The following is a 19,573-nucleotide window of genomic DNA, read 5'->3' on the forward strand; positions in this document are numbered from 1 at the left end:
TTTCTTTAGTGCACATTTTCAGTGCAAATACCTTCATACATGCAGGTGATAATATATTAGTAAAAATAGGCAGGATTCTGGGGCCAATGCTTAGAACCTTTTGGAAGTGAAGTCAAACATCACCCTTCCTCCAAAATAGTTATTAGTATTTGGTGCTTGGGGGTACCTCATGGATTTGGAAAGAATTCCCGTGGCCACTGTCCTACCAGTCTCATTGTTGTCTTGAATTTGAAGAGTGACAAAGGAGCTACTTACGTGTATTAAAAGTCATTGATGTCAATTAAATTCAAATATTTATGTCTTTTGGAGCTTTGGAAGCAGATTTCGGGTCAATCTCTTCTTTTCTGACCTTGAAAAAGTGATTTCTACCTGTTTGTTTTTCCAAGTATGTCATTATTTTCAGTGAATCTGGTTGATTTGAAATTTCCTATCTCTTCAATTCATCTTGATCACCTAAAATGTCCATGGTTGCTAAATTTATTAATTTAATAAGATACCCTGCAAAAAACTGCCCAACACAGAGCCTGGTTTAGGAACTGATTGATGTTTATAACATCTGAGTTTCTCGGAACAACTTCCTTAAACATAGCTGGCACAGTTCTGGCTTAACTTGTTTTTGAATACTGTGTGGCCTGCATTTATCACAGCTGAAATTCTGATCTGGCTTCCACTGAAGTCTTCCTTCCATCTCAACTCACACACACAGGACTTTAATTTTGGACAGTTAAGATTTGCAGAAAATCCTAGATATTTCAGAGTGTTACTATTATACACCCTTCAACAGGTTTCTCTTATTAACTTATATTAGGATGGAGTATTATTACAATTAACAAATCAATATTGATATATTATTATTAATGGAAGTCTATGGATTTAGATGTTTCTTAGTGTTTAGGGACACTGAAAATTTTGAGGATAGGTATAATGGAATATATCTTTTATTGGAATTTATCTGATGTTCTTCTCATAATTAGACTGGGGTTATGGGTTTTGGGGGAGCAAAATTACAGAGGTAAAGTGATTCTGAATAGGAAAAGCATGGGGCTTTAGGTAGGGAAGGAATGGGGCCCCAACTAGGCTCTGAGGGTATTTCAGGTATGCAGACACTGAGAATGAAAACAAAGGTAAGGAAGAAAGACCAGACCACTTTGTCCCAGCTGCTAGGGTTAAGATGTTTTTCTGATAATTGCACTGTGACCACAGAAAATAAAAAATAACCACAAAAATAACCAGGCCTCAAAAAAGAAATCAACCATTAAACTTAAGTTATCATACATCCTTACTTAACAAAAGACGTTGTGGGATTGTAGGGTCACAGTTTCCTGGTCAGTTCTAAATAAAACCCCTCATTGGCAACTCATTCAGGACCCCTCTCACTCTAGAGAGGCTTTTCTTTTTTTCTTTTCTTTTCTTTTCTTTTCTTTTCTTTTCTTTTCTTTTCTCTTTTCTTTTCTTTTCTTTCTTTCTTTCCTTTCCTTTCCTTTCCTTTCCTTCTTTTCTTTTCTTTTCTTTTCTTTTCTTTTCTTTTCTTTTCTTTTTTTTTTTCTTTTCTTTTCTTTTCTTCTTTTCTTTTCTTTTCTTTTCTTTTCTTTTCTTTTCTTTTTTCTTTCTTTTTTCTTTTCTTTTCTTTTCTTTTTTCTTTTTTCTTTCTTTTCTTTTCTTTCTTTTCTTTTCTCTTTTCTTTTCTTTGTCTTTTCTTTTCTTTCTCTTCTTTTCTTTTCTTTTTTCTTTTCTTCTTTTCTCTTTTCTTTTCTTTCTTTTCTTTTTCTCTCTTCTTTTCTTTTCTTTTTCTGTTCTCACCTTCAATGAATTATCACTTCCCCCTTTGTGTCTGTGAGATTCATTCTTTGACACCACGAGACAAGAGCCTGTAACAATTTCATCGCATCAGACAAGAGGTAGATATCACCTTTGTAATTTGTCACTGTTGCTATTGACCTTGATCACCTAGCTGGGGTCATATTCATTAAGTTTATTTACTGTAAAGTTACTAATTTTTTTCCTCTCTTAATACCGTACTCTTTGGAAGGAAGTCACAATGTATATAGCCCATGCTTAAGTAGTGGGGAGTTATGCTTTCCCTCTTCGAGAGCAGAGTATATAGATAATTTTTCTGGAATTTCTTGGCACAAGAGAGTTGCTTGTTTCCCCCTCTCATTTATTAATTTTTCTTTAATTTATACACATTAATATGGGTTCATGGATATTTATTTTATACTTTGAGTTATAATCCAGTACTACTTTTTCTTATTGCTGAAATTGTTCTGGCTTTGACCAAAGGGAGCTCCTTCAGTTGGCTCCTATGATCTTCTTACAAACCCTTATCAAAGTGCATGCATGTGGGTGTGTTTTCAGTACTTACTTTCTGACACTATCAGGTACTTGGGAGTAATCTTATCTATTTCCTGCCCGACTCTGAGATCAACTGTCCCTCTGTGGAGACCTGGGTGTCTTTGCTGGAGAATGGCATTACAAACCAAGGTGTGGCGCTCAGGATATTACTGCTACTTCAGTGTCATTTCCTTTAGGGCATCTCAGCTGACAAGGGAGAGAAATATATGTGTTGATAATAACTGCTGTATATACAAATATTCATAAATATTTTTATGTAACTATATCAATATATAATAAGCTAAGCCTGAGTTCATACTGATGCTTCCCAGCTCTAATCCATTATGACACAATATCATTCTAGTCCCCTTCACTTGCTTACCTAAAACCTCCCACTCCAATAGTGTATCTGAGTCTGCTTCTGATATTCACTTTGTTTCTTCATAGTACTACTTTGCTCTTAACTTTTAGTATGCCTTTTTTGTTGAAATCTGGGCAAAATCGGTAGTGGAAGTTGATCTGTATTTAATGTTTGCTGTACTTGTTGATGCCAGAAGATTCGATTTTTTCTGTTGTCTTGTTTTTTATCTCCCCAGTTGTCTCTGGATTTCCGAAGAACTCCGGATTAAGTAGAGTCCACATACTGCAGCTCTTTCAGTTATAATCCTTCTTGTGTTATGTGACTAGAGCCCTGTGGTGGGGATGGTAAGATATGGCAGGGGAGGGAGCATTCTATAAGCCTATGATTAAATTCCAGTCTTACAGTGGGCCTATATGTCTCACTCAATTTTGGAAAAGGAACATACCCCCTCAAAAGAAAAAGGAAAACAAATGTTTCAAAAGAAACATGACATTATTTTACAGATGTATTTTTTAAATATATTTTATTTATTTTTGTAAGATTATTTGTTTATTTATTCACACAGAAAGAGAGGCAGAGACACAGGCAGAGGGAGAAGCAGACTCCCTGTGGGGAGCCTGATTCAGGATTCGACCCCAGGACTCTGAGATCAGGACCTGAGCTACTGAATCTATTGATTGATTATTTTAGCTGGGCTAATCTATCATTTTATAAAATGCCTTACATATTAACTGGTTCACATATTGTATTAAAGTAGCTCAAAATCTTTCAATCAGTCAAATTGATTACTCTTCTAAATATATTTACGTCCAATACCAACAACTACTGATAGAGGGAAAACTGTCCTAATCTCATTACATTTACTATTCACATAGATAATGCATATTTCAAAAGCCCCAGGTGTTTGCTTCCTAACTTTCTCAGAAGAGCTGCTCAAGGTTAACTTATGGGAATCAATCTCACATACCAATATATGTTTAAAAACTCTACTTAGAGTTAGAAATATTCAATTTAGCACAAGTTTTATTACAAATAATGGAGAAGTTATCTGAATGCATTAGCTGCACATTCCATCCCCTACAAACTATAGCCACAAAAATCCTTTTTGTCAAACCACCTCTGCACTTATCATATTATGTGACTATTAGCTTAAACCAACTTGGTTTAAGCATTCTAATGCAGGAAAGAAGACTAGATGGGTATTCCTTAAAAAAGAAAAGATGTATTTAGATCCAAGGAGGATAAAAGGAATCCCAGGATAATATCATCATATATTTCTCAAGAATATAAAAGTTTCATAAAATAAATTTACAAAAACAAAAGGAAAAGGTAACAATTAATTTCTCTTGAAATTGGGCAAAGATAACCTTAATCTACTTGTGGAGTAGACTATGAATTCTGTGTCATAAAAAGCCTTACAATTCTGACTTGGCCCTGGGGCTCATAGCGTTAAGGATAAATGTATCTCCAAAAGTCGTTAGATTCAAGAAATTGCACATTATTTTTTAATGAAGACCTTAAACTCTCAGTAGAATTACTAAGACAGATGAAAGTAATATCAGAAAAACAATCAGAGTTTTAATTGTAATGGTCGAAAGAAATATCCTCATATAACGAGACTTAGTTTAATAGATATCTTATACTAAAACATGTTATCATTCTCTAAAATAATGGTTTGCAGCAGTGATAAAATCATTTTCCTGACTTTTCATCCAAAACAATCAGAAAGGCAGAGGAGTAATGGAAAAAAATTAGAACTCTAAAATTATATAGACCTGGATTACTCCTATCTCAAATATTTGGTACTTATGTGCATCTGTTAAATTTATTCCACATATTTGAATCTGTTTCTCCATGTGTGAAAAGTCGAATAATGATACCCATGCCTAGGAGGATTATTTTAAAAGTAAATGAGACAATACATTCAAAGCTGCTAGCATAAGGTCTGGCTCATAACTACGTATTCATTCAACACATGTTTAAGTGTCTGCAATATGCCAGTCATTGCTTTAAGCATTGTTTATCAAAATAGTGGGGAAGACAGAAGAAAGCTGACAAATCTAGAATGTGAAATGAAGAACAGCAAGCGTTATTTTTTAATAACCCAACATGCTAGGGGGAAAGATGGAACATAAAAGGGTGGTCAAGGAAATTCCCTGGGAAGGTGTCGTTATGTGTGGAAAATAGAAACTGAGAATGTGCTTTGTGGATGTCTGGAGCCAGAAGCTTCCAGGCGAGGAGAAAAAGCCCATGAATGGGGTGTATGTTTGTTTGTTTGAGGACAGCAGGTTCAGAGAGGTTCTACTATGACCCTAGGATGTAACCTAGGCAATAATATCACAATTAGTATCTAGTGAACTCCATAGCTAAGAACAAGGTCACTGGGATCAGAGTGTCTGTGTCTATGTTGTGTGTCTACCTTTGGCAAGTCATTTAACCTTCTGGCTTTAGGTTTCCTCTCTAGCAAGGGAGTAATTATCCTCTAGAGTTGTTAGGGGAACTAAATGTGTTAATAAATATTAAAGTGCTAGCATACAGTAATCATCAAAGAACTCTTATTTTTAAGTTACTGAGAAACATGGAGTGGAGTCTCTTGTTCCTCAACCTTCAGGTTCCAAGAATCATTATTATTGTTTTTAACATTTGTGTCAATCTTATAGATGTTTTCTATTCCGGAAATATGCCTTTGCTGTTCTCTAGTTTTATTTTTACGTTCCTTTTGGATAGAGTTAGGATTTTGTTTCCTTCCAAACTTTAGGAATCTTACTTAAGAGCTTTGCTATCTCTTGAACATCAGTGAACTATACAAACAAACATTTTCAAGATTGATGAGTCATAAAATTCAAAGAAGAATTTTAAAATTCAAGAAAAAAATAGTTTTGATGTTTTCTTTTTGAAAATTTTTGACAGTTGGGTTAAAGATTTTATCTATTTGAACATGCCTGGAATTTGGCATTCAAATAAAATGCAGATTTCACTGCCTTTAATAGTGTTTTTTTTGTATTTAGACTATGCATTTGCTTCTTGATTTCCCATGCATTTTCCTATGCAAGTGGGTCAACAACACAGAGATGTGGGTTTTATTTCCTCTATATTGAAGATGTAGAAACTAAGGTTTATAAAGAGTAATTTAAAATATAGTTAAGAGGTTAAATGTTGAATAGAGTTCAATCTTTGGCATCATAAGTCCAACATATATTCCTTATTGCTATAGTATGCGTATTTGTGTCCTCTGGAAATTCATATGTTGAAATCCTAGCTCCCAAAAGGGATGGTATTAGAAGGTGGGGCATTTGGGAAGTACTAAGTCCTGAAGGTGGAGCCCTCATGAATGATTTAGTACCTTATTGAAGTGGCTCCTGAGAAGTCCCCAGTCCCTTTCACTATGTGAGAATACAAGAAGCATGGGATGGAAAAGAGGACTTGCACCTGACTATGTAGGTGCCCTGATCTTGGACATCTAGCCTCCAGAACTATGAGAAATAACCTTTTTATATTTATAAGCTACTTGGTCCCTGGTATTATGTTATAGCAGCCTGAATGGACTAAGATAACCACCAAAAACATAAACTTAATTAGTTTTTTTGTTTGTTTTGTTTTGTTTTAAGATTTTATTTGTTTATTCATGAGAGACACAGAGAGACGGAGAGACAGAGAGAGAGGCAGAGACACAGGCAAAGGGAGAAGCAGGCTCCATGCAGGGAGCCTGATGTGGGACTCGATCCTGGGTCTCCAGGATCACACCCTGGGCTGAAGGCAGCACTAAACCGCTGAGCCACCCGGGCTGTCCAAACTTTCTTAGTTTTGCATGCACCCAACCTACCACAGGGCCCAAACTAATGGCTTCAGCTCATAGTATTTATTGTATTTACATAACATATAATACACAATTGGGTTTCTATTTTATAACTATAATAGTGATTATCTCTTCCAATATGAGTATAAACTCCTTGATAACAAAATTTGAAAAAAATACATGGTTTATAAAATGGGTCTGGGGATCCCTGAGTGGCGCAGCGGTTTGGCGCCTGCCTTTGGCCTAGGGCGCGATCCTGGAGACCCAGGATCAAATCCCACATCGGGCTCCTGGTGCATGGAGCCTACTTCTCCCTCTGCCTGTGTCTCTGCCTCTCTCTCTCTCTGTCTCTCATGAATAAATAAATAAAATCTTAAAAAAAAAAATAAAATAAAATGGGTCTGGACATATAGAAATTGCTTGAAAAATCTCAGATAAATAAATTAACAATATCTGCACTTGGAAAGATTATAGGATTTAGAGCCACACATATTTAGATTAAAATCTGCTGTTTGACATTTCTTACATCTAGATCTTGGGGAATGGTACTGAGCTTTTATTATCTTCATCAATTTAAGGAGGTTAATAATCTCTTTCTTTCACGCTCATTATATGGACTGAATGTGTAGGGGAGCAAAAGTAATTTTCCCTCTCTCCTTCTGAGTTCTTAACTGAGACCCCTGTAGTAATAAACAGATGAACAACAGAAAAACAAAAAGAAGTTTATTATCATGTCCACTTCATGTATACACAGGAGATATGCAGAGAAAAATGATTCCTCCAAGTGGTTTCGAATTCAGGCCTAAATGCCATTGTAACAGGGAAAGTGGAGGAAGGAGCAGGCCTCTTACGGGTGTAGGAAGTTTGTCTGGGTGTGGGGTCATCAACTTCTAGTCTCTTCTCCTGTAATAAGGATCAATCTTCCCTAGTTGCTGAAACTCCCAGGAGGGAGTTAAGACAACCGAATGTCTTTTGGAGAATCTGTCTTTAGACAGAGAGAGTTCAGAGAAAGCCTTCAACAGGCTCTTACGAAAATCCAGGAATTAACTGAAAACTGTCATATATTACAGATGATTATTTTATACCACTGATTTCACTTAAACATTATAACAAATTTAATTACATATCTTAATACAAAAAATATCTCAAGTTACATGAAGAAACACCTTCCAGACACTGTGCTGGAGAAGACTGCATCGCACAGGTTGCTCCTCTTGTGTAACACAACACTGAGTTTGTAAACTCAGTCTCCTTGTCCTGTCACTGCTTTCAACAGAAGCACCTGGGCTCTTACCAGGATTACTGCTTTCATCTCCTACTTGATATTGCTGCCCTTTTTTTCTTAATCCCATCAATCTGTCACTCAAATTTCTTTTTTTTTTTTTAAGATTTTATTTATTTATTTATTCATGAGAGACACAGAGAGAAAGTGAGGCAGAGAGAGAAGCAGGCTCCACGCAGGGAGCCCGATGTGGGACTCGATCCTAGGGCTCCAGGATCACACCCTGGGCCAAAGGCAGGTGCTCAACCGCTGAGCCACCCAGGTGTTCCTGTCATTCAAATTTCTAAGTATATACTTTCTCTTTCAAGTAAGCAATTTTCTTTTATTTTGGATGATTTTTTAAATATTAAAAAAATAGTTCAAGGAGGAAAAACGTTAAAAGTTCATATTCTTATCTTCCAGAATCAACTGCCTTTACTATTTTGACACTACTGTCTTCAGAGAATTTTTTAGATGTGTGATTTTGAAAAAAAAATCATAGTAATAGTTATTAGTTATTAGAGTAGTAAATAATTCCCATTGGAAATCAAAGAACATTACAGGTCAATTTAAATCTCTTCTTTGATATTTACAGGCCCTTTGTCATTCCTTCACCCAAGCATTTTTTCAGAAAAAGTAAGAAGAGGAAGTTATTCAAATCCCTTAACCAGAATAAAGTTCTCATACTGACTCAGGACCTGTAGTTTTATACAGTGGTGTACTATGAAACCATATCCCTGAATCCTACATCAGGTCTAAAAACTTGTTGCATTTTTCCATTCCAGAGTACACATAGATCTGAGCAGTTCTACCTATCTTTTTTGCTCATAAAAATCTGGCTCAATTTAAGACTCTTTAAAAAATATCACAGCGTCTGAGATGCCTTCCTCTATCCATCAAGCAGAGATGATTATCTTTGTGTCATACTCACCTTTGATGATACCTCCATCACAGAACCTACCACACCTCTCTGGTGCTACTAATGTTTGTGTAATCTTTGTTGCTGGTCTCTGAAGGGCTTGAGAGCAGAGTCTATTTCATCTTCATGTTTGTAGTTTCTGAATCAGACATGCTACTACTCCCTAGCCTGGGACCAAATAAATCTCTGTTTTAGATAAAAGTAGAGGAAATAGTGATAATGGGTATGAAAAGATGGGAGCAAGACAGAAACTCGAACTTAGTATTAATTTACTCAAATTTAATCAAATGTTTCAGATGAAATAGTAGAAATAAGATATACAGTGTGGATTGAAAAGGTCAGAATATATTCATAGATGGCAACTATTTAAAGAATTCAGTAGCTTTCCTGGGATACAACACTTGTTTAAAAAAATTAAGTCTTTCGTACTAGAAACATGGTCTGCTTGAGTGAATGACAATTGTTCTTAGAGAAAATATTAGAATACAAAAATATCGAATGAAGATGCCCGCACAACTCTTAAAATTTAAATTTGCTCTAAAAATGAGAAAAAAATTAGTAAGCTAAGTCTTATAACGAATTGTTTTATAATTAATACCTCTGAAATGAAGCCTTAAAATCTAGATGCATTAATGCAGAGTATTTTTTGCTTGCTTTGAGTGTCATGTAACTCCAGTTGATCTCTCAATTTCTGGACTCCAAAATAAAATACATCGCTAGAAAACTTATTGATGATTAATTTATATTTATTGTTTAATCTAGTAGTTTCAAAGTAATGATATTTTGGGTATTGGTTTAAATTGGAAACAGCAAGGTAATTTGGCGGTTATTAGTAATTATTTCCAATATTGTATAAAATCTAGTTGCATAAATATATTACTAACGTATCCAAATTATAGTGTTATTCATTATTTCAAAATGAAAGCTCTGAGCCATTAATTAACTGATGCTTTTAGATCAATTAGATTAAATGATGAAAGAAAGAGAAGAGTAGATTTCCACCAACCAATTATAGCAGGAAATCTGATTTAGAATATAAACACATACCTATGTGGAAATGCTGATTCCTTCTGGATTTATGGAGTCTACCTCAGAAACAGTCAATTTGCTCTGTGTACATTGATCAGTCATCTGTGTCTTAAATCTCAGTCAAGCCAGAAGTTGCTTCGTAAAGTTGCTGAAACTGTCTCACTTCCTAGGCCTACAGCAAATAAAATAGGAAGAGAACTTTTTCTAAATAAGCCTTATGAGCCCTTTTTGAAGTTTTTCTCATCTCACAATGAGTTTCAATCTTATCAACTGTAACACCAAGGGTTATAGAGTGAGTGTAAGGAACCAGTACAAAGGACTAATGCAGATGGAAAATGTAGCTAAAATGTGCCTCAAAACCAGAATTATTCGGTGGCTTTTAGGTAAGAGCATTAATCAGATAGGATATCTGTTAAATTGGGTGAGCAGTAGACTATATTAACTATGTTTGCTGTTTCAAACAACTTCAAAATCCTAATGTTTACTTATTTCTCACATGTCTTTGTGTGTCCTACAGAAATATGGATTTTTAAAAATATTTTATTTATTTATTCATGAGAGACACAGAAAGAGAGAGAGAGAGAGAGAGAGAGGCAGAGACACAGGCAGGCTCCATGCAGGGAGCCTGATGTGGGACTCGATCCCGGGACTCCAGGATCACGCCCTGGGCCAAAGGCAGGCGCTAGACCACTGAGCCACGCAGGGATCCCCAGAAATAATGATTCATCTTGAACATCAACTGTATTCTTTTCAAGTAGAGGCAGCTTGAAAAACATCATCTCATCCTCATAAAGATTTCATTAAAGTAACTTAAAATACATTAAATGCCTCCAAAAAAGGAATCTCCAAATAAAGAATGCTTTATGTTCCAGATGGTGTTTTTCAACTTTGCTTCCAATTTAATAAAGAATCGCTTTATGACCTAAATCACATTAAATCAAATGGTGGGAAATTTCTGTTTTCAGTTTTATATTGAATCCATTTTATAATTATTCAAGAATCAACAGGAAATATACTTCAAAAGTTTGTACATGCTTTAATCTTTCATCATTTTTAGTTCACTTTTTTTTTTCTTTGAAGTCAGTCAAGTTCCCCAGAACTAGCGTTAGAGGATTATATATGTGGATATTTATATTGTTAGGTAGAGTTTGGTAATTCCTCAAAATGGGACATTCGCCGTAGTAATTAGATAAGTTTTCCTAGAAAGGTTCTAAAAACCTGTCTGCAAAAATGTGCAAGATCTATTTCATGTATAAACTCATTATTAATCCATGGAGGAATGATGACAAGTGCTAACATTTGAGCGCTTCAGTGTAATATGTCTTATGATAAGCGTTTCAAATGAATTTTTAAAAATAATTTCACAGTTATAACAAAAAGTATTTTAATGTTTACAGAGAGAAATGAAAGGATCAAAGAAGTTAAGTAAAATCACCAGTTTACTCAGATAGTAATGAAGGAGCCAGGATATGAAACTAGGCCTGTGTGACTTGGGGCTTGCATACTTCATACCATTAGTGATCATTCTATGTTTGCTGCTTTACATATATGATCCTAAAACCACTACTGTGCAGGGTGTGTGTGTGTCTGTGTGTGTGTGTGTGTGTATCACAATGTTATAGACAAGTAAAGTGAAGTTAAATAATGTGCATCAGGTAACATCCTTATGCAGAACCAGGATTTATGTTAATGTCTTTGCAACTCCAGTGCCCAATTCGACAACAGTTTGACTTTGCACTTAAGACTCACAACTTTTGGGAGACCCGGGTGGCTCAGCGGTTGAGCCTCTGCCTTTGGGTCAGGGCATGATCTCGGGGTCCCGGGATCGAGTCCCACATCAGGCTCCCTGCATGGAGCCTGCTTCTCCCTCTGCCTGTGTCTCTGCCTCTCTCTCTCTCAAAAAACAACAACAACAACAACAGAAAAAGACTCAAAACTTTCATGGTGGGAATGCTAGCTGGTGAAGCCATTCTGGAAAAAAAGTATGGAGATTCCTCAAAAAGTTGAAAATAGAGCTACCCTATGACCCAGCATTTGCACTACTAGGGATTTACCCCAAAAATAAAAATGTAGTGACCTGAAGTTAAAAAAAATTAACCCCAATGTTAATAGCAGCAGTGTCCACAATGGCCAAACTGTGGAGAGAGCCCAGATGTCCACTGACAGATGAATGGAGAAAGAAGATGTGGTATGAACACACACACACACACACACACACACACACACACACTGGAATATTACTCTTAAAAAAGAAAACTTTTGCCATTTGCAATGACATGGATAGAACTAGAAGGTATCATGCTAAATGAAGTAAGTCAATTAGAGAAAGACAATTATCATATGGTCTCACTCATAAGAAACAAAAAGAGGATCATAAGGGAAGGGAGGGAGAAATAAAACAAGATGAAATCAAGGAGGGAGATGGGACCACTGGGTAATAGCCAATAAAGAGGACATGTGATGTAATGCCCACAGGGTGTTATATAAGCCTGATGCATGACTGGTCTCTACTTCTGAAATACACTATATGTTAATTAATTGGATTTCATTTTTTTTAAAAAAAAGACTCACAACTTCCAGAAGAATCATGTGAAGAATGAGGGATAAAAATCAAATGAAGTTCTGATCAATGAAATCCCACAGTAATGCTCAGGAGCATGCAAAAGAGAACATGATTCTAAGACATCAAGTAAATCTACTAAACAAGGATTGTTGTTGAATTAGCCCATGAGTGACCTTATTTGGGAAGTATATTTGAGCAGAAGTGAATAAAATACTTCTTTTTCTTAATGTTATTCTTTTTTCTTGACCCCCCCCAAAAAAGGTATCATTTAAGTGAAAATGAAATAAGCTAATAAATACTGCTACAGTTAAAAAAAATCAGAGTAAGAAAACTCCCATATTTTATTCTAGAAGAATTTAATAGTTAAAGTAACATAGTTGGTAGACAAACGTGATTATGAATTCTGGCTCTAGCAACCATTAACTGTTTAATGTAAGGAAAGTTCTTTTGCTTCAAATAATTATAATTGTCCACTAAATAAAATTTATATAACTAATTCACAGCATTTTTACAAAAATCAAATGAGCTCAATCTATGCAAATCACCTAACATCCTACCAGACATATAGTAATTATTCTATTGTTTGTTTCTTTACCATTATTCTTATGTGCAGCATACATTTCTTTGCTGAAACCAGCATTAACATTTTTCTCCTCTGTATTCCCTTTAGGTTCTTCTTGGCATGACTAATCCAACTCTCTCTTCAACTAGCACATGTATTAAATGGATATATTGGACATGGTGAACATATATGGGACATAACAATAAAATATTATTTTTAAAACATTTTTCCATTACGTAGAAGAATAAATGGATATGTGAATACTGGTTTATTATGTAAATCAAATTCTTACTGTGAGTTACCATCAAAATATCTGAAAAACATAATTTAGTGCCGTTCTGAGGGCAGAGTGAATGCTAAGTAAACACGCAGTAGAATATTTGCAACAGATAAGTATTGTACTTGGCTTCTAGTCAAGAGTTTTTTCTTGCATAAAACAAGTCAAAAGGCAGGAACCCCTGGTTTTATCTAATGCTTCATGAAGAACCTCAACCATGTTTGTGTTTCTGTACAACTGCTGGTTGTTTCATGCTCAAGCTTCCCCACGTATTCAACATGACCACTCCAGCCATAGCATCTTAACATCAGCATCACACTTAACATTAAGACTAACGTGATTATCCCCCTTCCTCCAAAAAATGAACCCTAGACCCTTTTAGCAATTTAATTCTCATTTCATTCAACAAAACTTAGTTGCACGGCCAGCCACAATAGCTGAAAAGACATGACTAAGACAGATTGATCATTTAGTTGAGTTCAGTTATTAAGGAAGATAGTAAAAGTGTATATTAGAAAGCTCTTCACCCAAATGGGGATCTTTGTTTCTTCTCCTCACTTTGTCTTCCCTCATGGGAAAGAGGTCTTTTAGCATCTGCACATATCAGAATTATGCCATGCAGGGAGAGGCAAGCAATAATAGGAAGAGAGATTTATGTTTTCCTTGGAGATGCTCTATTTTTGGCAATGCTAGCAATAAAGTATGAGATTATGAGATAATGCAAAATATCCTGGTGTGAAGTGAGTGAAAACATAAATGGAGGAGAGAAAATGAAGAAGGATGGGAAGAGGTTGGGGGTCATTAGGAAGGGTTAGCAAACACCAGGGAACCAGCAAGATTAGGCAGATGGAAAAATACAACTTTTCTCTTCTTCAAGATGCTGTGAGACCAAATCCCTCTATTGCACACTGAGCTTGAGCACCTCCTCAGCTATTACCTGGTAATCCCAGACTTGCAAGTAAATAAAAGGATCAATGAATGGCTAGTGGTCTTGTTGAGTGAAATTTGCCGACAACCCAGCAGTACAAGAGGAATCAGTTGCTTCATTCACTTGAAAAGGATTCAAACAATTCACAAGTTTTGGCAATCACATTTATTATTTCCATTTTTTTTCAAATAATTACCACTTTGTCTTAATGTTTTTCAGCATGACACATGTAAATACCACTTTTCTTTCAAATATTTGGTTAAGAGCCCTTCAGAACTACCTGTCTCAGCCCTTTGGATGAGCAAAACAATACAGAATTTGTTAGTGTACAATTCCGGTTGATGTCTTTTTGTTGTTGTTGTTTCTATTTCAAGTCTTTATTTTTTACTGGTCCTGACCAGCATGCCTTCATTTTCTAAATTACCTTAAAACCACAGTGATGCATGCTAGGGAGTTTTCTCAATATGATCAAAGGTCTAGGAAGAATAAAATCATCTCAGGTGTTGGTCAATTAAGAAATAAAGATGTTAGCTATGGTTGGGTATATCAGATCTAAGACCAGCTCTGAGAGTCATCCTTGTGTCCAAGAAAACTACAGTTTATGTTCTGTCTCATAAATTTTTGTTTCTCCTTGAACCTTCAGGGTATTCAAAAAATACTGACTGGTGATACTTTGAACTGTAGGCTGAAAGGTTCAATAAAAGAGAATTTAAAGATCTTTTATAAGAAGGCCTCACATATTTATAGGGGCAAATGGGACTTCCTCACTTGCCATAAATGTATTAACATTCAATCACAGATGCTGGTATGAAACTGGATTTCAAATGTTACTGGTAGGATGGGGAGAAAGGAAGTGGGGGAGATAGAGTAGTGTCCTCAAGTTCATAGGATGAACTGGTTTAAAAAAAATGATGAAAATACCCTAGAATGGTTCATCTATTACCTATTATTTTAAAATACTTAAATTAAAAAACTCCCAATTGTGTTCCTTAAGATACTAATTTCTTCAGATGTTAGAAGTGTTCCCATAAATTGGAAAATAATCACCTCAAGGATATATAAAATGCACATTAGTATGTTAAAACATCGACACCTGGGTGCCTCAGCAGTTAGAATGTTAAAACCTCTGTTATATTCTTCAGGAAAGAAGTGGATTTATACTAACTTAGGATTTCTCTAATATATGTATTTTAAAAATTTCACTCTTCTGTTATTGTTGTTTTGCAGTTACTAGTATTTTGGGAAACTTAGTATAACATAGAATACAACACAAGAAAAACTAAATTCATTTAACAAGATTGTCACCAATATCACAACAACTGGTATGAGGATATCATAAAACAAAATGTCATTTCATTATAATTGTTTTCTAAAGTTCTGACTGGTTAATATTAATATAAATTATCAAAATAGCATCTAGCTTTCTTGAAAGGGAGATTCTAGGATCAAAATGTAATCATTCCCTGGGCCAGTCCATGACCTTTGCTATGGAAAAAGTCAATAAGATGACAGTCTGCACTTTAACCATGCACTTTTCAAGTATATGAGTACAAATATAATGTTATCACCAATTCTTGCACTACATATTCTAATATGAATTTTAATTTTTCTCTCCCCACACATATTATTTCCCTTACTATTTTGTTTCATGTTGCCTTCACTTACGTTATTTTTCCATGAGAATAAATCTTCCTATCCTATTTTTCCCTAAAAATGATACAATATTTGTTTGAATTTCAGAAATAATTCAAGCCAATGAGGAAGCTGATTTGACATTAACGTCACATGACTATCTCTTGACATATACATGGCTATTTTGCAAATAGTCCCTTAAGAGAAAAGAAAGTCATAATACCTTTTTATGCATTGGTTTTACTTTTTCTTATTTTTATACAGCATCTAAATTTTGCTAGCTATTGTAGCTTATGCTGTTTATTTTTTTTTAAGTCAGATGGATTTATGTTGATTTTGGAAATACCAATCTTATTTCTCACAAAACCAAGAGATCAAGCTAGTATGTGATGACAATCACCCTTCAAAGATAACAAAATCTCTTAGAACTGGAATTCCTTGAAACAAACTGAAAATATATGCAACAAACAGAAAAAAACAAAAGTGTAAAAACAATCTAAGTAAAAATCTAGCTAATGATTCTAGTCTCTAAATGAGTCCCAAATGGTTTAAAAAAGTATAACTTTGATGAAAATACAGGTTCATCATTGTTTATTCCTTTTCTTAAAAACCTAATACGTACACTAGTAAAGAGAGGTGTGAAGAAGAGTTGTATTTGCTAAATAACCAGCCATATGATGTGAACCTACTGTAGCTAAGCTGTTCTTGATTTCAAGTAGTAATAACCCCAACGGCTTTAGTACTCAAAGGCCATAAATGCAACTAAAATGCAGAGGTGGGTAGATTCACTAGTTGTAGTAGGGTCCAGCATCATCAGGTTTTTGCTCTGTTTCTCTGTGGTTCTCTTCAGCTGCCCTCCCTCCTGTCACTGCCAGCAGCCTCCCAGCCTCTCATGGTTTTCTCATGGACCACAAGAGGGTGGATTTAACCATCAAAATAAATACATACATTGAAGTCCTGCATTTGCCAAGGTCTCTCAAGTTAAAGCACATGGCTGTAACCTAACAGCAAATGGATAAAATGATCCCTACAATACTCTCCGTATTGTTCAGAATGCTTGTGAAATCAAATGCGGCAAGTGGTGATGGGATTCTTTTGTTCTTTCATTCATCCGCTTATTCATTTATACAAGAAATATTTATTAAGAGCTTGTTATGTGCCCGACACTGTTATAGACACTGAGGATATAGCAGTAAAAACAGAACTAAAAAGCCCCACATATGTTTATAGAGCTCACATCCTGCTGGAGGGGCAGTCGTTAAATAGGTATATAATGCAATTTCAAATAGTAACAAGAGCTGTAAAGATAAATCAACTGAAGACAAGAGATAGAGACAGACTCGGGTATTTTTTGTTTGTTTGTTTGTTTGTTTGTTTTTTCATGGAATAATCAGGGACAGGCTTTCTGCAGAGACCTACATGAAAAAGAAATGCAAATCAAGGAGAAAGCATTCCAGAGGGGAAAGAACAGGGAGTGAGGCAAGAAAATTGCTTGATTTGAGTTTCAGCAGAGCCAGTATAGCTGTCACATAATAGAGGATAGAAAGAGGGGTAAGGAATAAGGCCAGGGAGGGAGCTAGGAGTCAAAACAAAGTTTGGCAGAACAATTTTGGAGGACCCGGAGCAGGATACAGCATGATTTGGATGTACACTTTAAAAACCTTGCCCATGCTGCTTTTGGGAAACTGAATGTTAGAGGGCTCAGGGTGGAACTTGAAAATGTCGTTTCAAGAAACGTTTGCAACGTTATAGGCTGGAGGTAGTTCCTTAGACTAGTGCACCATTGGTGACAGCAATGAGATCTGGTGGAAATCAGAATATACTCTGTTTCATTTTTTAGGAATCAGAATTATTCTTGAGGTCACAGTAAATCCAATAGATTTTGAGAAATGTCATATGGTAAATAGACTTCAATGGAGATATCACCCTAAACAAAACTATGCGATTCCGTCTCCTTTTTAGCAGACTAGAGAGCAGATACATTGTGAGGTCTCTTTTTTTTTCTATTACAATGTTTGACCCTAAAGTTCCATCTTGGAAAGTGTTCCTTAAATGTTCGTTTCCAAACTGTGTTACTAAAGTCGGAGCATTGATGCTATGCAACAGGACTGACACAAATTCACTTAGCAGCTCACTTAGCTCACTTAGCAGCTTTAAAACTTTGGACAAATTTCTTGACTTCTATGATTCAATGCCCTCATTTCCAGATTCAAGACAGTAAAACATAACTCAATAGATTGTCTCAAGTAGCAAGTGAGGATGTGAATCACTAAGCACGCTCCCTACCTAGCATCAGCAACAATGCAACACATATTTATTCACTTTCTCCTTTTTAAATAATTATCCGTAGACTTTAGATGTCATGAGAAATTTTTCTATATGAGCACAACATGAATCACTGCCAAGATTTTGATGCCCAGCTGGTTTTTAAAGGAGAAAGTGGTCTTAATGACATGCTCAGTGGTCCAACAATGTTCTAGCAGAGGCTCTTGGAATAAGACGTGACTATGCCATGGAAATAAAGAAAAAAGATCTTCATGTGCTGGGAATTTGTCCATTCTAGGCATAGATAATTTTCCTTTGGCAGAAGGCCTAAATGTTTACTGGCTTTTGCTTTCTATTCTTTGAAAAAGAGAAAAATAATTTTTTTCCCAGGAAAATTTTAAGTTCCCAGAGCTATCTGTCAAGATTTTGAGTAGACAAACTTTATTATAATTTAACTGGGTATTCTGTGACCTTCAGCTGTCACTAAATAAAATCACTAATCTCCTTGACTTTTTCAAAGCTGTGCATTTTATTCAAATTCATGTATGATAATATAATACATGTTCATTTGAAAAGAAAATGGGCTGCTTTTTAAAATTTGTAATGGTAAACTAAACCAAGCTTAACTCCTGTTATGTGCCTTGATGTCTATTTGTTATGGTATTTGATTCTAAGAAATATACTCTATGCAAAAGTGCAAAAACAAGATAACGAGACTCTCAAAATTATTACTGGGAAGGATAGAAATGTAGGAATAAGTTTTGACAGAGTACCATGGAAGTTCACATAAACATAGGAACGATCTGTTGCAATCTAACAACTTCAGTGCTTGCATGGTCAGTCAAGTACCTTGATCCTTTTCTGATCAAAGTCAACCTAAAACCTACTGTATCCAGACTTTTCCCATATCCACCGTTGCTATTGCTACTAATTTGCTCTCAGTTGGAGTAGGACTCACTTGGACAACTGTCTCTTAACTATCCTATTCCTCTTTCCTATGTCACTCTAGACTAACCTTCCTGAATCACAAATCTGATTATGGTCAGGTGTCTGCTCACAAACTTTGTGGGGCTAACTACTGCCCACCACACAGTTGGAGAGGAACAGAATTTGCCACTCCAAAATATGCTTCCTTGGTATAAGGATTATTTTAGGCTGATTATTTTTTTTAATATTTTATATATTCATTCATGAGAGACATACAGAGAGAGAGAGGCAGAGACACAAGCAGAGGGAGAAGCAGGCTCCATGCAGGGAGCCCGACGTGGGACTGGATCCCTCGGACAACAGGATCACGATCAGGGCCGAAGGCGGCGCTAAACCGCTGAGCCACCGGGGCTGCCCTAGGCTGATTATTTTTAAGAAATGGGAGAGATAAGAGAAGCTCTGAAAACCCAGTAGAAGTTACTGTTCTATAAGGGAAACTGACATTTGTAAGGGGGGATTTCCATTTCTAAGGGCATCTCCCTCTTTGTTCTAGGAGAAGAGAGATGGTTAAAACTCTAGAAATCCTTATCAATCAATTACAGAAAAGTCTCAGCCCAGAACCTAGAAGGGTGGAGGGAAAATGAGTTTTCCTCCCCATATAGACAAATTTTTAGACTGATGTTCAGAACCTTGGGAATGTGGCTTCAGTCTTTCCAGTATTT

General features: G+C 35.7%; 1 long non-coding RNA gene across 4 annotated transcripts; it reads left to right on the top strand.

Moving 5' to 3' along the window:
- Window positions 1-2,713: 2,713 nt before the first annotated feature.
- LOC144295230 (uncharacterized) lies at window positions 2,714-13,082 on the top strand. Of its 4 annotated transcripts, none has more exons than XR_013362572.1 (3): window positions 2,714-2,801; window positions 2,928-3,036; window positions 12,931-13,082. It is a non-coding gene; the product is annotated as an uncharacterized LOC144295230 (long non-coding RNA). The 4 variants fall into 4 exon arrangements; XR_013362571.1 differs by lacking the exon at window positions 12,931-13,082 and adding an exon at window positions 3,258-3,897; XR_013362570.1 differs by having other exon boundaries at window positions 2,727-2,835.
- Window positions 13,083-19,573: the final 6,491 nt, after the last annotated feature.

Source organism: Canis aureus, chromosome 23 (assembly GCF_053574225.1).
Source record: "Canis aureus isolate CA01 chromosome 23, VMU_Caureus_v.1.0, whole genome shotgun sequence".
Lineage (NCBI taxonomy): Eukaryota > Metazoa > Chordata > Mammalia > Carnivora > Canidae > Canis > Canis aureus.